The sequence below is a fragment of the Octodon degus genome, unplaced genomic scaffold (assembly GCF_000260255.1).
Source record: "Octodon degus isolate 3935 unplaced genomic scaffold, OctDeg1.0 scaffold00181, whole genome shotgun sequence".
In the NCBI taxonomy this organism is placed as follows: Eukaryota; Metazoa; Chordata; class Mammalia; order Rodentia; family Octodontidae; genus Octodon; species Octodon degus.
In genome coordinates this window covers 2,380,848-2,400,411 of record NW_004524757.1, presented here as the reverse complement: position 1 = coordinate 2,400,411, position 19,564 = coordinate 2,380,848, and the positions used below count along the sequence as shown (strand labels likewise).

The window sequence follows — 19,564 nt, the reverse complement described above, 5'->3', positions numbered from 1 at the left end:
GCTGTCCTATTTGTAGTCAGTTAGGGACTAGAGGGAGAGTCACAGAGATGGCACAAATCTGAGGTCATGTCTGAAGTCTGGCTAATACATGTTTTTTTGTCTTTCTCAGATTCCACAGGAAACAGGGAGATAGATGTTCTGCAAATAGGAAGGGAACCAAGAGATGGGGGAGGGGAATGGGGGGAGGGGAAGCACTTATCATGTGTCGCAAACATGCTTGACTAAATAAAGAAGAAAGTGAATTGCTGTGCTATCCTTTTAACATTTCATTCAAGAGATGTCTACTGTCTTAAAAGAAAGTACTAATCAATTAGATCAAAACTTAATTATTAGAAGCATGAGCATTTGCAGACATTTCATACACGCAAACGATGAGGTGTATGCACTCCTCCATGTGTAAACAATCAATTTCAAATACCCCCAACACCCATAGATAATGTGAGAACAGCATGATTGATTATTTAACCTTCTAAAGCATGCATTAATGTTGTCACTATTAATTGATGAAATCTTCATACTGTAGTGAGCCATTTCCTCTGATCAAAGTCATTTTTCCTCAATTTATTTCTATGTAAACTGGAAAGAGCTTCCGATTAGCAATACGGCGCCAGCAGGATGCGTGGTTATTTGAAGGTAATCACAGCCCTGTGGGAGCAGAGGTACTCAACTGTACCTTTTGCTTTGTAAATCCTCAGGGGGGTGATGATCTTGTGATAATCATGTCCCCCGCCCTGTTGCGCCTTATTGCTTAATTAGCTCCTGCATGAAATATAGTTCTGTTTGCATCAACTTTATGTCTGCCATAATTGCCCTGAGTTGCAGTTCCAAGATGAAAAAAGTGGATCAAATAACTACATATATTTTGTTTGATTAATCATGAAAAAATCATTAAGGGATTAAAGTGAAACCATTTTACTCCTGCTGATCATGTTCAGCAATTTGAAATTATTTTATGATCCTGATCAATGTAATTAATGAGAATGGCTGTTAATTAGTTACACTAGCAGGTGGGCCATGAAAAATGTATTCACTTAATAATACCATAGAACAACATGTGATTAAGGGTTCCTGTGCTGATTTACCTGGCACCAAGAAGGAGATACCTGTCCAACACGCCGTGCTCTCTGCCATGACCTCACTCCCTTTTTGTCCACCTCTGCTTTCCCACTCCTTGTAGTCCCTTTCCTGAAACATTCCACAAAAGCAACAGGGCTTGAGATTTTAAGTGCATGCGAGGACGCAATTTGCAGCCTAAAACTTCTCTTTGTTGCAGTGCCTTACAAACAGAGATTCCGGGTAAATCCTACTGAGGATTCAAATTAACTCAGTGAAGCCTCACCCCAGAAAACAGGTTGATTCATTCACCCTCACCACCACACTTGATGCTCTATCACTTCCTGTACCGAGCCCAGCTGCAGTGACTACTGGGTGGCCACTGGTGACAGGCAGACGCAAGTGTCATCATGGGGCTCTGAGTTATTCCTTAGTGGTGCTGAGAGTTTATCAGGGAGGTTTTATTATTGCAGGATGTGTCACATTCCCTAAGGAGTCAGTCAACACATGCAGTCATCTCCACAGATTTTATCCTGCAGGAATACAAAAGGAAGTCAAAACAGCAGCAACCATCACCAGTATTCTCCTGCTTATACCATTTAGTTGCATCTGTTAAATAAATGACTACAAATATCTGGTAATATGATTTTTCCTCTGCGTTGAATGCTTGGACTTCATTATGCCCTGTTAACTGGTGCTTAGGATCTGTTAGTGTACAATGTATTACCACTTGGCCTAATTGAGCAAGCTGAAGTACTGAAGTGTGAGGTTCATGCAAAATTCAGAAAGATCCAGATTCCTATAGACAGAGGAGATAGGAACACAGTAGCCCTATTTTATGCTCCCTTCAGGCTGCATCTCAAGTGCCCATTGTGTTTGGGTCAGCTCCAGTGGATTTGTGGGCCATTGAGAGAAGAGAACCAGCTAGATGAAGGAGTCTTTGTGCAGCATCCTGGGCTCCTAGGCTCCCAATGCGAAGGGAGCTATGAAGTGGTGGGGGGTAGGGCTCTCTTTCCTAGAGATGCACCATAGCCCATTTCTTTGGTGTGAGATTGTTTTCCCTTCAGAATTAAATATTGATGAAGGCTTTGCCTCTCTACTGGTGAGCTTCTTTATTCTGTAACTGTCAGCTGCTTAGTAGGAGTTTCTATTACTACTTTGTTCCTTTTCTGTCTCAGGGGAACTTTCATTGTTGTACCTGCAAAAGGAATCAGTAGAAACTTGGGGTTGTCTCAAATTTATGTCCACATGCAAAGATTCCAACAGTCACCTAGCCTCAACAGCCACCTTAAGAAAAATAGCAGGCTACCACTGTGCGCTGCGCCCACAACTCCTTTCTGCTTGACATTTTTCATTAGTTAAGTTTTTAGAATTTGAGGCCTACTTTCCTGAATAACTGAACTGAATTTCTGTTTTTTGATTTTTCAGTTTTGTGTATGATCTGTTGACCTCCCTTTATAGATGAACATTGACCCTTCTTGCTTCCTCTCCCTCTACTACATATCAAAATACTTCCTATCTCTCTGTCTTCTCAAAGATGGAAAATTTTAGCTAGATCAATCTTTATTTTCATTATGTGCGATAGAGTTAAGCCAAGCACCAAGCCATAATTTGCCTTTCCTCAACCACTTTTTGAAGTTAACCACTAGAAGTGGCTTTCATTATTATTTTGTTTATTTTCTATGCACTTACCACTAATACAGCATCGAACTCTCTACCAGTTTTGTGACTATTGTAATACATGTGCTCACATCAGATAGCAGCTCCATTTTCTTCAAAAGTTTCCTTTGGAGCTTTGTGACCTACTCTAACCTTGAATCACTGCCTCCAAAACTTGTACAATCTCTGCCATGATCCTATGGACTTCCTTTGCTGCTCTACTACATTTGGAGCACCTGGCTTCCATATACACACTAATCTCCTCCTTTATTTTATTCCTTCATTTGGTAAACCAATACATCCTCTTGTAGCTTACTTAGAAGGAATTGATTGAAGATAAAATCTTTACAGGGCTGATGGGTCGTAGCTGGGGGAATGGACCTTTGGTTTTCACAGCTAGAGACTGCAGCAAGAAAAAAATGAGTGGAACCCTGGGAAAGGTGCTGTGCTTGTGGAACAATACCATTTTAAAAGAAGCCTTTTCATTGCTAAGATTCAGAACTTGGGGAGAGAGTCCTATTTCTCATACAGGTGGCATTCTACTGAGTACCAGTGAGTGCAAGACAAAGCCCACTCATGGCACTGGAAGATGCAAGCACCTAATTATACCACAAGAGCCCAAGAAGGAGAAGGGAAAAGTGGAAGTGAGACCAATTAATTTGGGGGCAGATTATGAATATGGGGTTTTACACATTCGCCTCTGCATATGATATGACCCTGGCAGAGAGTTATTCTCAGTATGTGCCCAATCTCTGCAATCGTCTCTCCATCAAAGTTGAGGAAAGTTGCGCGATGCCAACCAAAACCGTGGAACTGTTCCACACTTCCAAGGCCCCAAAATGTTCCTGAACTCAGTCCTTAGCCACCCGTGAGCGAGTCGTTCAGATCAGCGGTCTGAGTGCGACATTTACAGAGGTTATCTTGGAAATACTCCAGAGCAACCTTCCTGAAGGAGTCAGGGTGTCAGTGAGGGAGCGCACTGAAGAGGACTTCAAGGGAAGGCTCAGGCTCGTCCAGAACTTGAAGAACTGTTGGTCACACTGAACAAGATCTTTTAGACTATTTCCTAGTGACACTGCCAAGCGGAAAACCTCCTGAGAGGACGGACTTAAGCCGGAGGAGAACCTGACCCTTAGGCTTTATTTTTGCCTTTTCCCACACACAGGAATGTTACCTCTCCTCTGGCATGGTTGTTAGCAGTTCTTAACACTTACCTTTGAGATAATCTGGAGTGTCTCTCGTCTAATAAAAATCTGTGACTACTGCAAAAAATTTAAAAAAGTTCTTTTCAGATCATGAGTGTTTGAAAATGTCTTCATTCTATCCTCCTTCTTCATTGATAACTTAGTTCAATAGAAAACTTAGGGTAGAAGTTCTTTTCCTTTAGAATTGGCTTCTGGCTTCCAGTATGGATGTAAAGTCCAAAGCCCTACCGTTCTTCTTCATGACTCCTACTCTCTCTCTCTCTCTCTCTCTCTCTCTCTCTCTCTCTCTCTCTCTCTCTCTTCCTGCCCTTCCCTCCTCTCTTCCTCTTTACCTCTCATCTCTCTGGAGACTTGTACAGCAATCTCTTTCCTCTCTTTTCCAGGAATGTCACCATGAGTCCTCATGGCCAGTGTCCTGGCTGGTGATGTCTACCTGTGTTGAGTTACTGTCCCTGTTTCCAGAGAAGCACTCCAAGACCTGTTTTACTCTTTCCAAAAAATAAAGCTCCAAATTTCTGTACAAGTGGGGAAACAGAAGATTGTACAAGGGAGGGAGGGAGTTAGGGCGCTCACTTCACCTTATTTGGCCTTCCACCAGTGCCCTGTATTTTGGGTCCTTTTCATTCTCATTTTAAGGGATAGCTGGGACCATGAATTCATGAGCTTTCTGAAGGCTCTATAATGTGATCTGGATTGATTCTTAGCTTTTTCCATTGCTGGCTTATGATCTGGACTTCCAGATCTGCTAAATCAGTTTCCACTTTTCCAAATGTTTTCCAGCTTTCAAAATTTTATATCCTCTCTTTTACTCCAACTCCTTTTTGGGTTCCTTCCTTCAAAAAAATACCTTTCTTACAGTTTTGGTATGTTTTAAGGGGGAAAGCAAAATTAGATACATGTGATAAATCCACCAATGAAAAAAAAAGTCAAAGTAACTTATTCAAATACAAGTTAAGTCTCTCTCAAAGCACACATGCATACACAGGTCAATTATGTTACACAGTTCTGTAAACAGAGAAAGAGCCTGAAATCTAGTAGACATAAACATAAGGTAAAGAAGTCCTGAGGAGGACATCCAAAATGTATTTGGGAATTGATCCCAGACCCAAGTAATCCAGATCAACTCAGGCTAAGCAGTTCTAAGAGTTGTTCTGTGATTCTAACCCAGGCACAAGAGCCTGAGAACATTCAGCAATGCCCCTTCACTTCTGTTTGCATGTCTCTAGTCTCTCAGCAGAAGTCGACGTTTCTTGAGATGAAACGCCCACCTTCTTACCATTGCCACAACTCCTATGTGCATATCCATATATAGTTTGCACCGCATTTGGACACATATTAACTCACTTAATTCCTAGTTCTGTGGAGAAAGTCTTCTTGTGGTGACCATCCTTATCTTCTAGCATCGTGGAGAAGAGTTTGGACTCAGAATTAATTCATCACCTGCGTAAGAGTCCTGGTTCCACAGTATTTATTAGGACCTGGATAAAGGATTCCAACTCTCTGAGCCTCAGTTTCCACATCTGTAGATTGGAGATAACTACTATAGTCAAGATTTGTGAAGACTAAGAAATGAGTGTGCACAATGCACAACAGCAGGCAAGGAGGAGGCCCTTCCCAACCAGCAAGTATTATTCCCGTGTCCAGTTACCACATGAGGATTGTAAGGCTCAAAGATGTTAAATGGTTTGGCAAAGTTCAAGGTGCCAGTAATGCACGGAGACCAGAAAAGGCTCTCCTCCCATCTCTGACAGAGAACCATATGCTGCCCGGCAGTGTCAGTGTTTCCCACTCCTGGCTGAAGTGGGGGGAGCTTTGAACGCAGATTCTAGACATGGATGTTTTCAAAGCTACCTAGCTGATTTCAATGCTAGGCTACAGTTACAAACCTACCTGTTTCTTTTTTAAACCTAAGTCCTTTACCTCCCAGTTTCAGCCTTCAACTGTAGGTTTTCTTTCTTCCTCGAGTTCTAGATTCCTTGTCAGTATTAAGCAATGAAATTGTGATGTGCCAGCTAGAAGAGGTATTAAACAGACAGAAAAATGCAGCCCCCACCCACTTCTTCAAGCACCACAGGAATTTGCTGGTTTCAAAAATAAATAGCTTAACAGAAATGAGCAGGAGAGTCTCCAGATAGGGTCTCGCCAGCTTCCTGAATCTATGTGAAGGTCCTTCTGTGTGGTCAGCCTGCAGTATCGACAAAATGGTCTATTTCAAACTCTTTCAAACTCTGGCCAGCAACCTGATGTGCTGACCTAAATAATTTAGGCTTTTACTTTTTCCAACCCCTCCAGCCACCCAAAGACACAAAAGAGGGCTAAACAGAAGTGATAGTAAGAAGCCATATGGCTTCTCATGGGTGAATGAAAAGTCTAGGAGGGGAAAAGCCTGCTTCAATGTCAGAGCTTTCAGGGTTAGGTCATCCTGCCTAAAGTCACCTGAGAGCACATGGCGTGGATGATACCAAAGGTAAGAGCTGACACCCTACATGGCACAAAGGCTGAGCTCTATTCAGAGATCGCATACCACCGTGCCTCTTCCCTTCCAGCAGGCTCAAAGGAGCAAGCCAGTGGTCCAAGAAAGCCTAGACCCAATCACTTACAGCTCATCCCAGGAGGCCCAGAGCCAGACAACCTCAAAGATCGCATTTGTCTTTAGCAGTGTGTGAGTGTTGCCATTATATAAGTAGTGAAACTTTATGAAGGTACAGCTGAAATTTTATGTGCCCCATAAATAAATGCTCACCTTCATTTTATTAAAAGTGCATTTAGGAATAGTATACTAGGAGGCCTTGGCTTCACAAAGGTTTCCTTCCATGGTCCTGAGAAAAATGAACTTGTTTAGGACATGAAACGAAAAATAAAAAGGTCAAAATAATCTTCTAGAGGGTGAATAGGAGAGAGTTCAAATGCTTAAAGCCAACTCTTCTACAAAGTTCTTCCATAAGCCAGAGTTAATTTGCATGACCCATACCTAGCTTCTATGGACTTGGCTTGGGCAGTTTTTCCCTGTCAATCCTAGAACAAAATCTGTTTGCAAAAATATAAGCTCTCACCAGTGCCTATTGGCCTCTTCAGATAAAAGATAATTGGCATCGTCAGACTCCTGAGCACATTTTCATAATCAGCCTGATCATGGGTGCATGGCAGCTGCTCGATTGATGGTGTTAGACAGGGAATAAAGAGAGATGCCAGGAGTGCCCTCAGATCTGACATAACGAGGCAAACATCAGTCATTTGGCTAAAAAGCTCATAAAGGCTCCATCAGCTGTGACACAGGAGTCTGTCTTAGGCGAAGCTAATGAGAAAATTTGGCAATGTGAGCATTTTCCTTCAACAGGAACACGAAGTGAGTGAGCTGCATTTTCAAGGAAAACACAAAGAAATCCAGTTGAAAACAGTACACATTCTCGCTGCGATGAGAAATGATATATCTGTGTTTTGAAATGATCTTCTGAGAGGAAAGATATCTTTTTAAAAAAGTGTTCCACTTCATTTGCCAAATGCTTAAGAGCATGTAAAATTAGTACTTGAAAGTGGTCAGTTCTACGGGAGGCAACATTTCACAAAATGTAATCTCGGCCTTCTTTGAAAAGGAAATTTCTTTGCTAATGATGCCATAAAGCTAGTCCATGCCTTGAAAGAGTTGATCATGGCTGGAAGCTATTAAATAAGGGCTTTCAGTAATAATACACAAGCCACAAGAATAAGCAGCACGTGAATAGTACTTTTTGGTATTTAAAGCACAGATACAGTATTGTATTTGATCATTAGGGACTAGAGCAAGGAAGAAATGAGTATAAATCCCCCCAGAGAGGGAGAAGGAGAGGGAGAGGGAGGTGACTAGACTGGAGCCAGGGAACTAACAGCAAAGTGCTCTTCTCATTCAAACTCTATCCAAGAAATCTGACATAAGAGAATTACGTTGACCTGTGACTTCCACCTAATTCCAATGACTTGTGTATGAAGATGGAACTTAGGTACAAAATTATCTTTTGATGGCACTACTGTAGTAGCAGCACAGCAAGAGTAATACGCTCAAGAGGAAGGAAAGTTATACGAAACAATTCTGGAAGATCATAAATAGCTAATGAGCACACAACTTTACTTATACTGATAGTGCCCCAATGCCAAGGTAGTATTAGGAGTGATTTGAACAGAAACAAGAACCATCTCATGCTTCCAAGAAAAACTGGAGACAGTGGTTATGCAAAAACTGTACTCCCCATTTCTTGTTATATAGGTCTTGCTTTATCTTGGTCTTAACTGTCCAGCAGGAAAGTATAAAAACGGGGTATTAAAAGTAAAGCCTTATTAATATGCTGAGCTATAAAAGGCTCAAGTCAACAACTTCTGACATTGTCAGTTCTACTGATAACCCACTACTATTATGGACTACTAGACTATAGTGGAATATTTTGCTGAATTCATGCACCTACAATATTTAAATGGCAATGGAATACCCAGGTCTGACAAAGTTAAACAAAAAAGGGAACATAAATGAAGGACCATTTTGTATCTGTATATACCACTACTATACCACTACTTTGCCTTAATTCAATGAGAAGAAAGATTTGTACTAATGTTTGGACAGGATATTATGTCTCCATCTTGTACTATGAATAACCACTATGAAGACAACAATACGCAATGTATTAATTATTGAAACTGTCCTATTAATCAATTTTGAAACTGTCTCATTGCTATTTGTTTCTCAATGAAATTAATAAAATAAAACCTGTACTCCCACCCTCACCTCCATCAAGTTGCTATATTCAAGTATTTCTGAATGGAAAAAGTGCTCATAAGAGTGGACACATGGTATCTAGGTTATACTCCAAATATATATATATATATATATATATATATATCCCCTTTACCTACCTATGTTTACCCCTCTATGAAACCATAATGGAAAGCACCCATTTTACTGGGATTTTGGGAGTAGGAAATATATCAAAGAAAATAAATGTGGAAGTTTTTCATTTTGCAAATTAATAACCCAGAGCTCTTTTCCACCTTGCTCCCATTGTTCATCTAGAAAGGTGTAAGAGTACTTTGGGAGCCCTATGGTGCCAGCAAGTGCATTCTCCCACACAGTGTGATACTCTGAGGTCTTGAATAGGTACTACCGGGGTTTGCTCCTACTTCTTACCAAATACTCTTACGAGGAGAGTGTGCATCTCCTGGAGAATTACCATTGTCTCTGGAGCTCGAGAAATTAAAAAGGAAGAATTAAGACAGGGAAGGATACAAGGAAAGAAGGGCGGAGGGAGGGAGGGAGGGAGGGAGGGAGAGAGAGAAGTATAAAAGCGTGCAGAGACTATGCATAACAATGAGCTCTTAGTGGACCACCAGAAGCAAGGCCTAGTAGGTGCTCAGTCACTAGAAAGAGCAAGGTGTCGAACAGAAAGCAGAGGCAGTACTCCTTGGTAGGTCCCTTTGATCAATAAGATCTTTAGACAAAAGAGAAGGGCTAATTGCATATTGATAGATTTTGCTTCTTTGGTTTTCTTTCTAATAGCCAATGGCTATCTTTGCTCTTCAGGCAGCCAGAAAATCCAAGAGTAGCTCTGTGTTCACAGTTTCAGCTCTGCTCTCTGTGGAAGGTAGTATATTTTAATATCTTTCCAAGTGCAGGGTTGGTGGTAATGATTAGCAGATGCCCATATTAAAGGAGAACTACACTCATGTTCTGGAACTTAACACGGAGAGGTGCTGAGTGATGGCCTTGGTGCCTAAGTCACTGAACAATAGGGCTTTGGTTTTGCAAAAAGGTAACAATACTGCTGCAGTGTTGTACTGATTCACCTCCTTCCATGTTTAGATGGGTTCCCTCTATAATATGCCCTTCCCAGATTATAGTAACATAAATTAAGTAGTATTGAGTAGGAAGACTTATTTTCCCCCCAGTATCCACCTTAACACTGCACTCTTCATATTGGTATTTTTTCACAGTTTACTTTCCTGCTATATATTTAGGATAACAAGATTGCTACTTAGTATAATACATTAAGCTGGTGGACGAGTTGCCTAGTTTGTACAGGGCTTGTGAGATTTTCCTGGGAAAGAAGTGCATACCCTAGAGCCATCTGGGTGACATACTAAATGAGAAGCACTTACAGGTTTTCTGCAGGCCGACCTGTTAGTAGATGCGTGGATTATACAGCAACACGGGGAGCCCCAATGCAGTAGGGACTCCATGGAATGGAGTTACCCCACGTTCTGTACCCCCTAGCACGCCAGCGTGCAGACACCAGGCCGCCACTGCCACCAGCAGTGCAGGATTCATATTCCGAACACTGTGTGTAGTCACCCTTTGGGGATGGATATTAATGAAGAGATGTCCTCATGCCAGAGCCTACTCTATCAGAGTGCGAAGGGTACAGTCTGTTCAGAGCAGCTTTTTAAATTTCTCATAATTAACTGTGCCACAATTAACATCCATGGTGTCAGTGACAGCAAATTTTAAAAGTCACATCAACACCATTAAATGCTTCTCACTGCCTCCACGCACACCCCTACCCCATGCTGAAAAGGAAAGGTTCTCAAAGTCTGTCATGTTGCTTGTGTTGTCACTGTACTGAGGCCTGCTGGTTGAGATGTGACTGGGGCACTTTTCTAGCTCTGTTGTTGTGAACGCCAACCTACTTCAGCTTGTGACAAGCCACTTGTTGGTCTCATGACATAGTTTCAGAGTTTTGACTCCACTACATATAGTGATGAATCTGATGTCCACAGTGGGCAGGGAGAAATGAAATCTGAGTGGGTCAGCACATTCCTGAAAATTCTGATGCTGACTGAGCCTGGATGGACAGACTGGGCTTTCTGTGGGTGTAAGCTTGCCTCACAGAAACTTGCTCAAACAACCCAGCACAGAGGAGTATAGGAAGGCATTATATAATGCTTCTTACATCAGCCTGTACTGCAAGGGCTTTTCCCAGCGGGAGGAAAGCGTGCCAAGGAGCTGACACTCATATTTTGATCTTCTTAAAAGTGCACACACCAAATGATTGGTTTAGAGAAGGTATTTTGCGGGAGTATTTCCACAACTTGGATCACAAAAGAGTTCTACCACCTCAACAGCATCTTCATGAGTGCAGGATCCATAGGCCAAGCCTTTCTCTGCCCACCAGAAATAGCTTGTCTCCAGTTGGTAAGAAGGGCCAAGAAAGTGAATACCTGCCGAGGTGACAACCGTGAAACCTACACCACCCCTGGCAGTTCTGTGAAAGACACCCTTAAAAGCAACACCACTCCTGGTACACACCATGGTTTCAAAGAGTGACTTCAGTTAACTGATACTCTTGTGTCAGAAATGTCTATGTTTTACATGTAGGAACAAGTATGGCTGCTTCAGATTTAACAGTGTCATTTCCTGCACTTGGGAGGCTTTGCTCAGGGTGTGTCAGTGAGAGAATATGCGACGCGTGTGGACCACTGCTGGAGAAAGAAATGAGGCAGAGGGTTTTCTGTCTGGTAAAATCAGTCAATGGCATGAAAGGGGCCATTCTCAGGAAAATAAAGCCACCACAGCACAAAGCACATTGGTGTTCCATGGGAAGGAGCTCAGGGGCTGCCTTTTGGAAGAACCAGAGACTCCTGCAAAATCAGTGCAATCATCAAGCCCACGTGGGACACCTACTACACAAAACATGTACACGGGGGTCCAGGGAATTAGGAGACGTGAACACACACGGGAAGGACTAATGTCTAGGAAAATAGGAAGCAGCTGTCTAAGCAGGCATGAAAAGCATACATTTCTAAAGAAATAAACCTGCTCTTCCGATGGAAATGCCCAGAATGCTGGGTCCTATCTGTCCCATTTTCAAAGGTATTTAAAGAAAGGCAAACATGCAGAATCCAGTTTATCCGCTTTTTCACCATAAGGATTTCTTTCCTTGGTAAGAAATAAAGGTACCTTTAATATGATGTTTCCTTGTAAAGGCTCAACTCCAACTTCCACTGCCAGCCTTTTTCAGGATACAATACTCTAATGCTTGCTCAAGTGCTTATGCATTCACGTGCTCTTTCTAGGAGTTATTAGCCCCTTAAAATCATGTATTTGTAATCACCTTTCTTTTTCCAATTATGAAATTTATTACATATTTCATGCTGGATATTACAAAATTCTAAAGCTAGTCACAGGCACTTTGCTTAATAAAATATTCATACACTAAAATGCATGCTTTTTCATCATGAGCAATATATTTAAAAGTAATTTCCCATTGCTCATTCAGTTTTGGAGCAGCAAGTCCTTTCTGGGTTTGGAAACAATGTGGACATCAAGGTACAAGTAATAACCCTTCCCAAACACACCCCCTGAAATATGCAAAATGCTGGATCTATAATGTGGCAACCACATTTGTTTAATGCACAAACGATCTTGCCTTGTAGATGGCCTCCTCCTGTGAATGCCTAGCAGTGTAATGGCCCAGTGTATGTGCTCTAGGCTACAGATAGTGTTAGAAGTACCTAGCTGTGCTTATGAAGGCAAGGAAAACTTCAGTCCCATACACACTGCAGGGTCGTCAATACCAAGAATGTGTCTGAACTCAGAAGGTGGGCAGTAAGTAAGCACTTGTTGGAAGAAAATTAAAGAAGCAGAGAAAGAGAGAGAGAGAGAGAGAGAGAGAGAGAGAGAGAGAGAGAGAGAGAGAGAGAGAGAGAGAGAAGAGGAAATGAAGGCTGTTTTGTGACATTGGACAACTACATCCCAAGTCATTTAACCCTATGATTGGTTCAAAGACAAGAGTGGACCAGAGGAATACCACTGCCCACTCTGCAAGCCCATAATTCAGGAATTAAATTGCCCATAATGCCAAAGATAATATAGACAATGAAGAGTACTTTGCTCACTAGTGATATGTGTAAAAATATTCAGAAGAGCATCTCTTATTAGTCTAATAACTGTCCCATACTCCAAACATTGAAGAATTCTTTGTTTCAAATATTTAAACTGCACTAAAAAGATGAACCAGGCATATATTTGTTTAATTTGAAGGCTGACAGTGCTCAGACTCAGGAGTATTTCCACAGGCTTACTAACCCATTGGTCACCACTCTAGTTCAACAATTTGACTAGGATTCTCTTTAATAAGGTATGCTTATGAGACGAAGGAAAGGTAACATCACCTCCCAGGAACACATGCGGGACATTAATCTCCTCAAGCCCTAAAAGCCTAAGAAGTATTTCTGTCATGATACGGCTCAGATTATCTTCTGCTAATATAAACACCACTAATTCCACTGCTTCCCCCACTTCCACACGAGTAATGTCTTCTGTAAGTGAGGTAATGAAGTTCTTCTAAATATCCACAAAACCCTATGGCTCTTTCATGTTGTATATTTGCTGAACTAGTACTTACATCACAACATGAAGGAGTATTTACCCAACTACACACTCAGGGAGCCCTCAGCAAACATGCTCAGAAAACTTTTAAAAGAAGATCATATTGTCTAAAAGATGAGAAATATTCTCAGCTCGTACACTGCATCTACGTGCGCACCTGCCAAAATTCAGTTGTTGATGCGTGCGCAGCGGTAACTTTATTCCAACGAGGGGCTTCCTGCATTGCACAGTATTAGGTGTGCTAATCGGGGTGGTCAGGATGAAAGAACTGTTAGAGCTTTCTCTCCGGCTCTCTTCTCTGCACTTCACAGCAAAGGCTGCGAGAGTAAGTGCTTAACTGAGCCCAGTGTATATAAATAACTTTCCTCACAACTGCACATACAATTTTATTTTTTGAATTAAGTTTATTGGTACAATTTAGATACACACAATGATCTTAGTCATCACAGGGAATTTGTACCCATGCATGATATATTTTATTTTAAGTTTTGGGATTTTTTTGTGTAGGGTCTCACTATGTAGCTCAGACTCATAGTGATCCTCCTGATTTCTGCCTCCCTACTGCTGCGATTACAGACATGCACCACCATGCCCGGACTCCATCACCAGTTCAGCGTGCCCAGGGGCAGGAGCGTGATATATTTTGATTCCTCTTTTTTTTTCCCTCAAAGAATGGTTATCATCAGAAATCAAATAAAAGCGCCTAGTCAGGCAGGCACAGGGACCGGGGTTCAATCCCTGGTGTGTTGTGCCAGCCCCACCCCCAGGACATGCTGAGACAGCGATTGAGACTAGGCATGGTGGTGCGAGCCTGTAATCCCAGTGCTTGGGAGGCTCAAAACAGGAGGATTACTACCAGTCTGATCTGCGTAGTGAGACCTTATAGACCTTGTACTAAATACGTTTTTTTAAAAAAGTAAACCTAGAGGTACCATCTGACTTAGCTGTTCTCCTTGGTATCTTCTCAAAACAATAAAAAGCATCATACCACAGAGATGTACGCACAGCCATGTTTATACCAGCGCAGTTTGTACTAGCTGAAGTTTGGAAACATCCCCAAAATGCCCATCCACAGAAGGATGGATAAAGAATATGTGTGTTTTTTTATATGATGGAGTATTTCTCTGCCATAAAAAAGGATAAATCTGAGTCATTGCTAAGTAAATAGATGCTACTTGAGACCACACTCTTAATTGAAATAAATCAGACCCACATGTATAAATAGAGCATTGTCTCTCCAGTGTGAGAAACTGAAAAAGTAAATAAAGAAATAAATGTACAATAGATATGGTGACATGGGAGGATCTAGGGTGAAGAAAGGGAGAAAGGAAGGAGAGTAAAAAAGAAGAAAAGACAATAAAAAGAAAAGCAAAAAAGAGTAAAAGGCAAACAAAGCTTTGTACATATGCATATAATTGAAAAACCTCCCCTTTACCTACAGAGCAAACTTTAAATGCTTTAATATGACACCCTGGATTCTGTGTGGCTAAGCAGGTTCCACCAGCTGTGTAACTGGGCAAACCCCTTAGCACCTCTGCACCTCAACTCACCCTCGTCTTTAAGTTAGGATGGTGGGAATAGCTACACAATGAAATTAGCCAGCCAAGTACACGGATTGATGAAGGAAAATCACATCCAGTGCCCAGTATAGACTTACTCTTATATAAATGCTACTCTATGGCTTCCTCTGTAATGCGATCGCAACATACATTTTAAGATTGACTGCAAGAAATCAGACTGGTTTATGCAACCTTCTGAAAGGATGTCTCACACTTTCTTACCTTTATGCTTGCTCACCATGAGTGAGCAGTATTTGCTGAGAGCATACTACGTGCCAGTGCACTAAATGGCACACAGATTCAGCGGCACAATCTCAGTGTGGCAGAGAGCCATCGAACCCGCTGGCTCTTGCCGTTTCTCCAACGGTTACTGTACCTAGTTCCTTTTGCAGAACTGTGCAGCTTCCAAAGCTCTGCCCCACAAATCCCAACTCATCCTCAGACACCCCTTGACGGGCCCGGATCTCAGAGCCCTTCTCTTCATGATCTTGGAGCAGTTCCGATCTCTTTGGAAGCTGGGACAAATCATTAATCAAGTAATTATCTAATCCCTTGGACGACTGCCTTTAGTTTTTTCCAACTCTGAAAGATTTGATTTTCTTTTTGTACATGTTTGATTTATTTCTCCCATTTGATCTGATGTTCTTTAAGGTCAGGGGCTGAATTTTATGCTTCTTTTATGCCCTAAACAGCACTTGGCACAAAATAGGTATCCAGTTTGTTAAAAAGTGATTATTTGACATGATTCCTTGGACCAATAATCAGGTCAAGCTGACCTTAGCTCCTCACTGCTGCTAAGAAGACATAATAAAATGTAGTTTTTCATTCTCTGCCTTAACTACTCACTTATTACATCAGCTATTTTTGTATTTTTTTCTCTTTTGGATGCCAATACTTCCTTGAAATCTTCCACCATCATTTTAAAAATGTTTCCTGTCTCACAGTGTTTGGAAATAAATTTTGAATTGAAAGAGTGACTTTTTCTTGTAGAAACAATATATTATTTAAGACTTCCTTACTATGGCTTTGTTTACTGAAAATGAGCATGAACATGTGTGTATTCATGTAGAGGGAGAGCCAAGATTTTTTCTTTCCTTTTTTTTTTTGTTTTTGTTTTTGGGGTACTGAGGATTGAACTCAGGACCTTGTGCTTGGAGGCAAGCACTTATTCTACTGAGCTGTTTTCCTGGACCCTAAAATGTATATTTAAGTGAAAAAGTTTTGACATTGAAAGCATATTCATGTTTCCCTGTTTTGTTTTGTTTTGTTTTGTTTTGTTTTGTTTTGTTTTGTTTTGTTTTGTTTTTCGGAACCGGAGATTAAATTCAGGCCCTTGCGCTTGCCAGGGAAGCGCTTATCCCACTGAGCCATCTCCCCGGCCCCATCCCTGTATTTTTTTAAAGAAAAGAAATACAGAAAAGTGGAGAAACAACTCTCTCAAGGGAATTCAAACAAAAAAAATGAACTAAACTATATTTCAAGTTGATAAAATAATCATCCTGGAGGATGGAGGTAAAAGGTTGTTTACAGATGAAAAAAAAAAATCCTTAACAAATACTGTATCCTAGTTAATAGGCTTCAGAGTCTATTGGATTAGAAATTTTGAAACTCCTTTTGGTGAACTCTAAAAATAAGCAAATAAGGAAATATGTGGTAAAGAATAAGATCCAGGGACGGGGAAGATGACTGAGTAGAATAAGCGCTTGCCTGGCAAGCACAAGAGTCTGAGTTCAATCCCCGGTTCTGTCAAATAAAAAAAAAAAAAAGAATAAGATCCAGGTTTCTTAGTATCATAAAATAAAATTGTAAATATGGAAAGGGATAAAGGTAGAATGAACTCTGTGTTATTGAGTTGAAATTTTGGGTTCAGGTTCAAACATATGGTTTTTAATATGTCTCTATATCTATCTATGAATGAAAATTATGGAAATGACCTGTGCATGCGTGTGTGTGTGTGTGTGTGTGTGTGTGTGTGTGTGTGTTTTCTGGTTTATTTGCAGAAAGAGCTTTGAACCCATGGCAAAGCAATAAATACACTTATTGTGCAGATCTTGCTTTTGAAATACTGTTCTCCACTGTAAAAATTCCTTGAACATAGTTGGTCATAGTGCTGGAAGATGAAGAATACAAGATGAGCTGGGAGTGTTTTTACACTGAAGTGAAGGAAAGACTTAAGAAGCATCGGGGCAGGCCAAGAACATGGGAACACCTTGATGGGGCTCATGCCAGGCAAAATGGCATCAAAGTAGCAAAGGATAGCACGGCATTATAATTGTAATTCTCCCTCATTGACTAAGAGACACTGTGAGCTACAGTAAGAACAAAGAAAGGGAAGAGGAAAGAGGGGAAGGGAGGATGAAGGAAACAGAAAAAGAGGGAAGCAAGGGCAGAGAGAAACAGGAAGGAAAGAGAGGGAGATGAGGATGGGGAAACTTTGTCATTAAGGTCAAAGGCCAACATAAATTTCAAGTGGTGTGTATTTTTTAAATCATTGCAGAGAACATTTAGGGACACTGAAACAGTTCTGTAAGATGCTAGCATGCTGGCTCTGTGTCATTATAAATTTGTTTAAATTCATGGAAAGGAGAACACTAAGCATGAATCTTGCTGTAAACTGCAGACTTTGGAGGATAATGATGTGCTAATGTAGGCTCATGAATTGTAAACAATAGACCACTGCAGTGGGGAGTGTCAATAAACAGGGGGGAGGCTACACTTACGTGGTGACAGGATACATGGGGAATCTCTGTTCCCTCTGCTTAATGTTGCTGTGGAACTAATAATGCTCTAACTTTAATGGTGATTAAAGTCGCCATTTGGCATCCATCATCAGAACTGATTCAATGGATTCATAAATGAATGCTAAACTAGTAAGTGAACTCTCGTTGCTGAAATGTAATTCATATATCCTATAATTCATCACTTTAGTGAATGTGATTTAGTGTTTTTGGTGTACTTATGAGGTTATGAAATCATTAGCATTAATTCAACATTTTTTTACCCCAAAGGAAAACCATTAAACATTTGTTCCCTAATCCTCTCCAGCCTATGGCAAATATTAGTCTTCTTTCTGTCACAGTGGCTTTGCCTCGTCTGGACATTTTGCACAAATGGATTTATACAATGTGTGGCCTTTTCTGACTCCTTTCATTTACCATAATATTTTTGAGGCTTATATAATTTGTGGCATATACCATTGCCTCATTCTTTTTAGTGGCTGCCTAATATTCCACTATGTGAATAGACCACATTTCATTTGCTCATGCATAGGGTGATAGGTATTTGGGCTGTTTCCACCTTTTAGCGTTTATGAGCTAGATGGGAACTTTAGATTGAAACTTAAGGAACTGTCGTACTGCTTTTCCACAATGGCTGTACCACTCATATTCCATCAGCAATGCACCAGGACTTCTCCACATTTTCATGCTAGTTACTGTGTGTCTGTTCAAGCATTGGCCTTGTGGCAAGCTACTGCATCATGGCTTAGAATTTGCAGTTTTGACTTGTATTTGACTGATGCAATGCTATTGACATATTTTCTTATGTTTATTGACCCATTGTATGTCCTCTCTGAAGAAATGTCCATGACTATGGTTTGCTGCTTTTTCAAATGGCTTGTGGGTAAAACTTTGATGTGAAGCAAAATAATTTGCAGAGCCTTAATAGAACCGCCTCCATACTACAGTGTTTCTGTGGCATTCCTTTCAACAGCACCTAATCGGAGTCCAGTATCAGAGAAATCTAAGACAAGCTCCAAATGAAGGAAATGTGGCCAAATTATTGCCCTGTACTATTCCAAGTATCAGTCATGAAGTAACAAAGATGGACAGAAGAACTGGTTCAGACTAAAAGACCCTGAAGAGGCACAATAACCAGATGCACTGTTCAGTACTAGATTTTCTCTTGTTACAAAGGACATTTTGGAGACAATTATTAATAATATTAATAGGAGACTGGGGATATAGCTCAGGGGCACAGTGCCTGCCTAGTAGGTACAAGGTCCCAAGTTTGATTCTTGGTACAAAAATAAATAAATAATATGAGTAAGTCTTTTAGATTACTAATTAAATTAGTAGTAATGTTCACTCGCTGATTTTAGTCAACATATTTGGCTTATACAAAGGAATGTCTTCTTGTATGTGAAACACACATTGGACTGTTTAATGGTAAACAAGGACTGTGTCTGCACCTTATTTTCAAACAAATCATGTGTGTTCATATACATATGTAATTATTTGTGAGGGCCCAGGGGAAAACAAGGTAGTAAAATGTTGATATTAAGAGAATCTGGGAGACAAATACATGTTTCATGGGACTCTTTGTGCATCAAAATAAAAACAAGAAAATAAAGCTTTAATAGGACTGTGAAGTTCAGCTTTCATGTTACTTGCATTGAAAGGAAAAGTTACTTTTAACCCTCTCATGTGGTGTGTGTGTGTGTGTGTGTGTGTGTGTGTGTGTGTGTCTTATGAATACTTTTCTTCAATGGAGTGACTTACTTCAAAGTATTTTCTTTTTAAGATAGTTTTGGCCTTTTCTACAACTCCATTATTTAAAGAAGAGGAAGTTAATACTTCTCATTTTATTTTCCTTGTTTTACCTTAAGGAAACATCTATGGATTTTTAAAATTCAGGCGTCCTTTTATAGAAGGCAGATGGGCTGGTTCCAAGGATAAGCCCCTAAGGCACCTCCTAGAAGCAGAGTTCGATTTGCTAACCACAAGCTTCACTGACTTGTA

General features: G+C 40.7%; 1 protein-coding gene and 1 pseudogene across 2 annotated transcripts in view; one reads left to right on the top strand and one right to left on the bottom strand.

Annotated features, from left to right (window-relative positions):
- Positions 1 to 19,564, bottom strand: part of Aff2 (AF4/FMR2 family member 2) — a 546,136-nt gene that overhangs the window by 428,763 nt on the left and 97,809 nt on the right. The gene's annotated exons all lie outside the window — the stretch shown is intronic.
- On the top strand, positions 3,132 to 3,770 carry LOC101572102 (annotated as a pseudogene).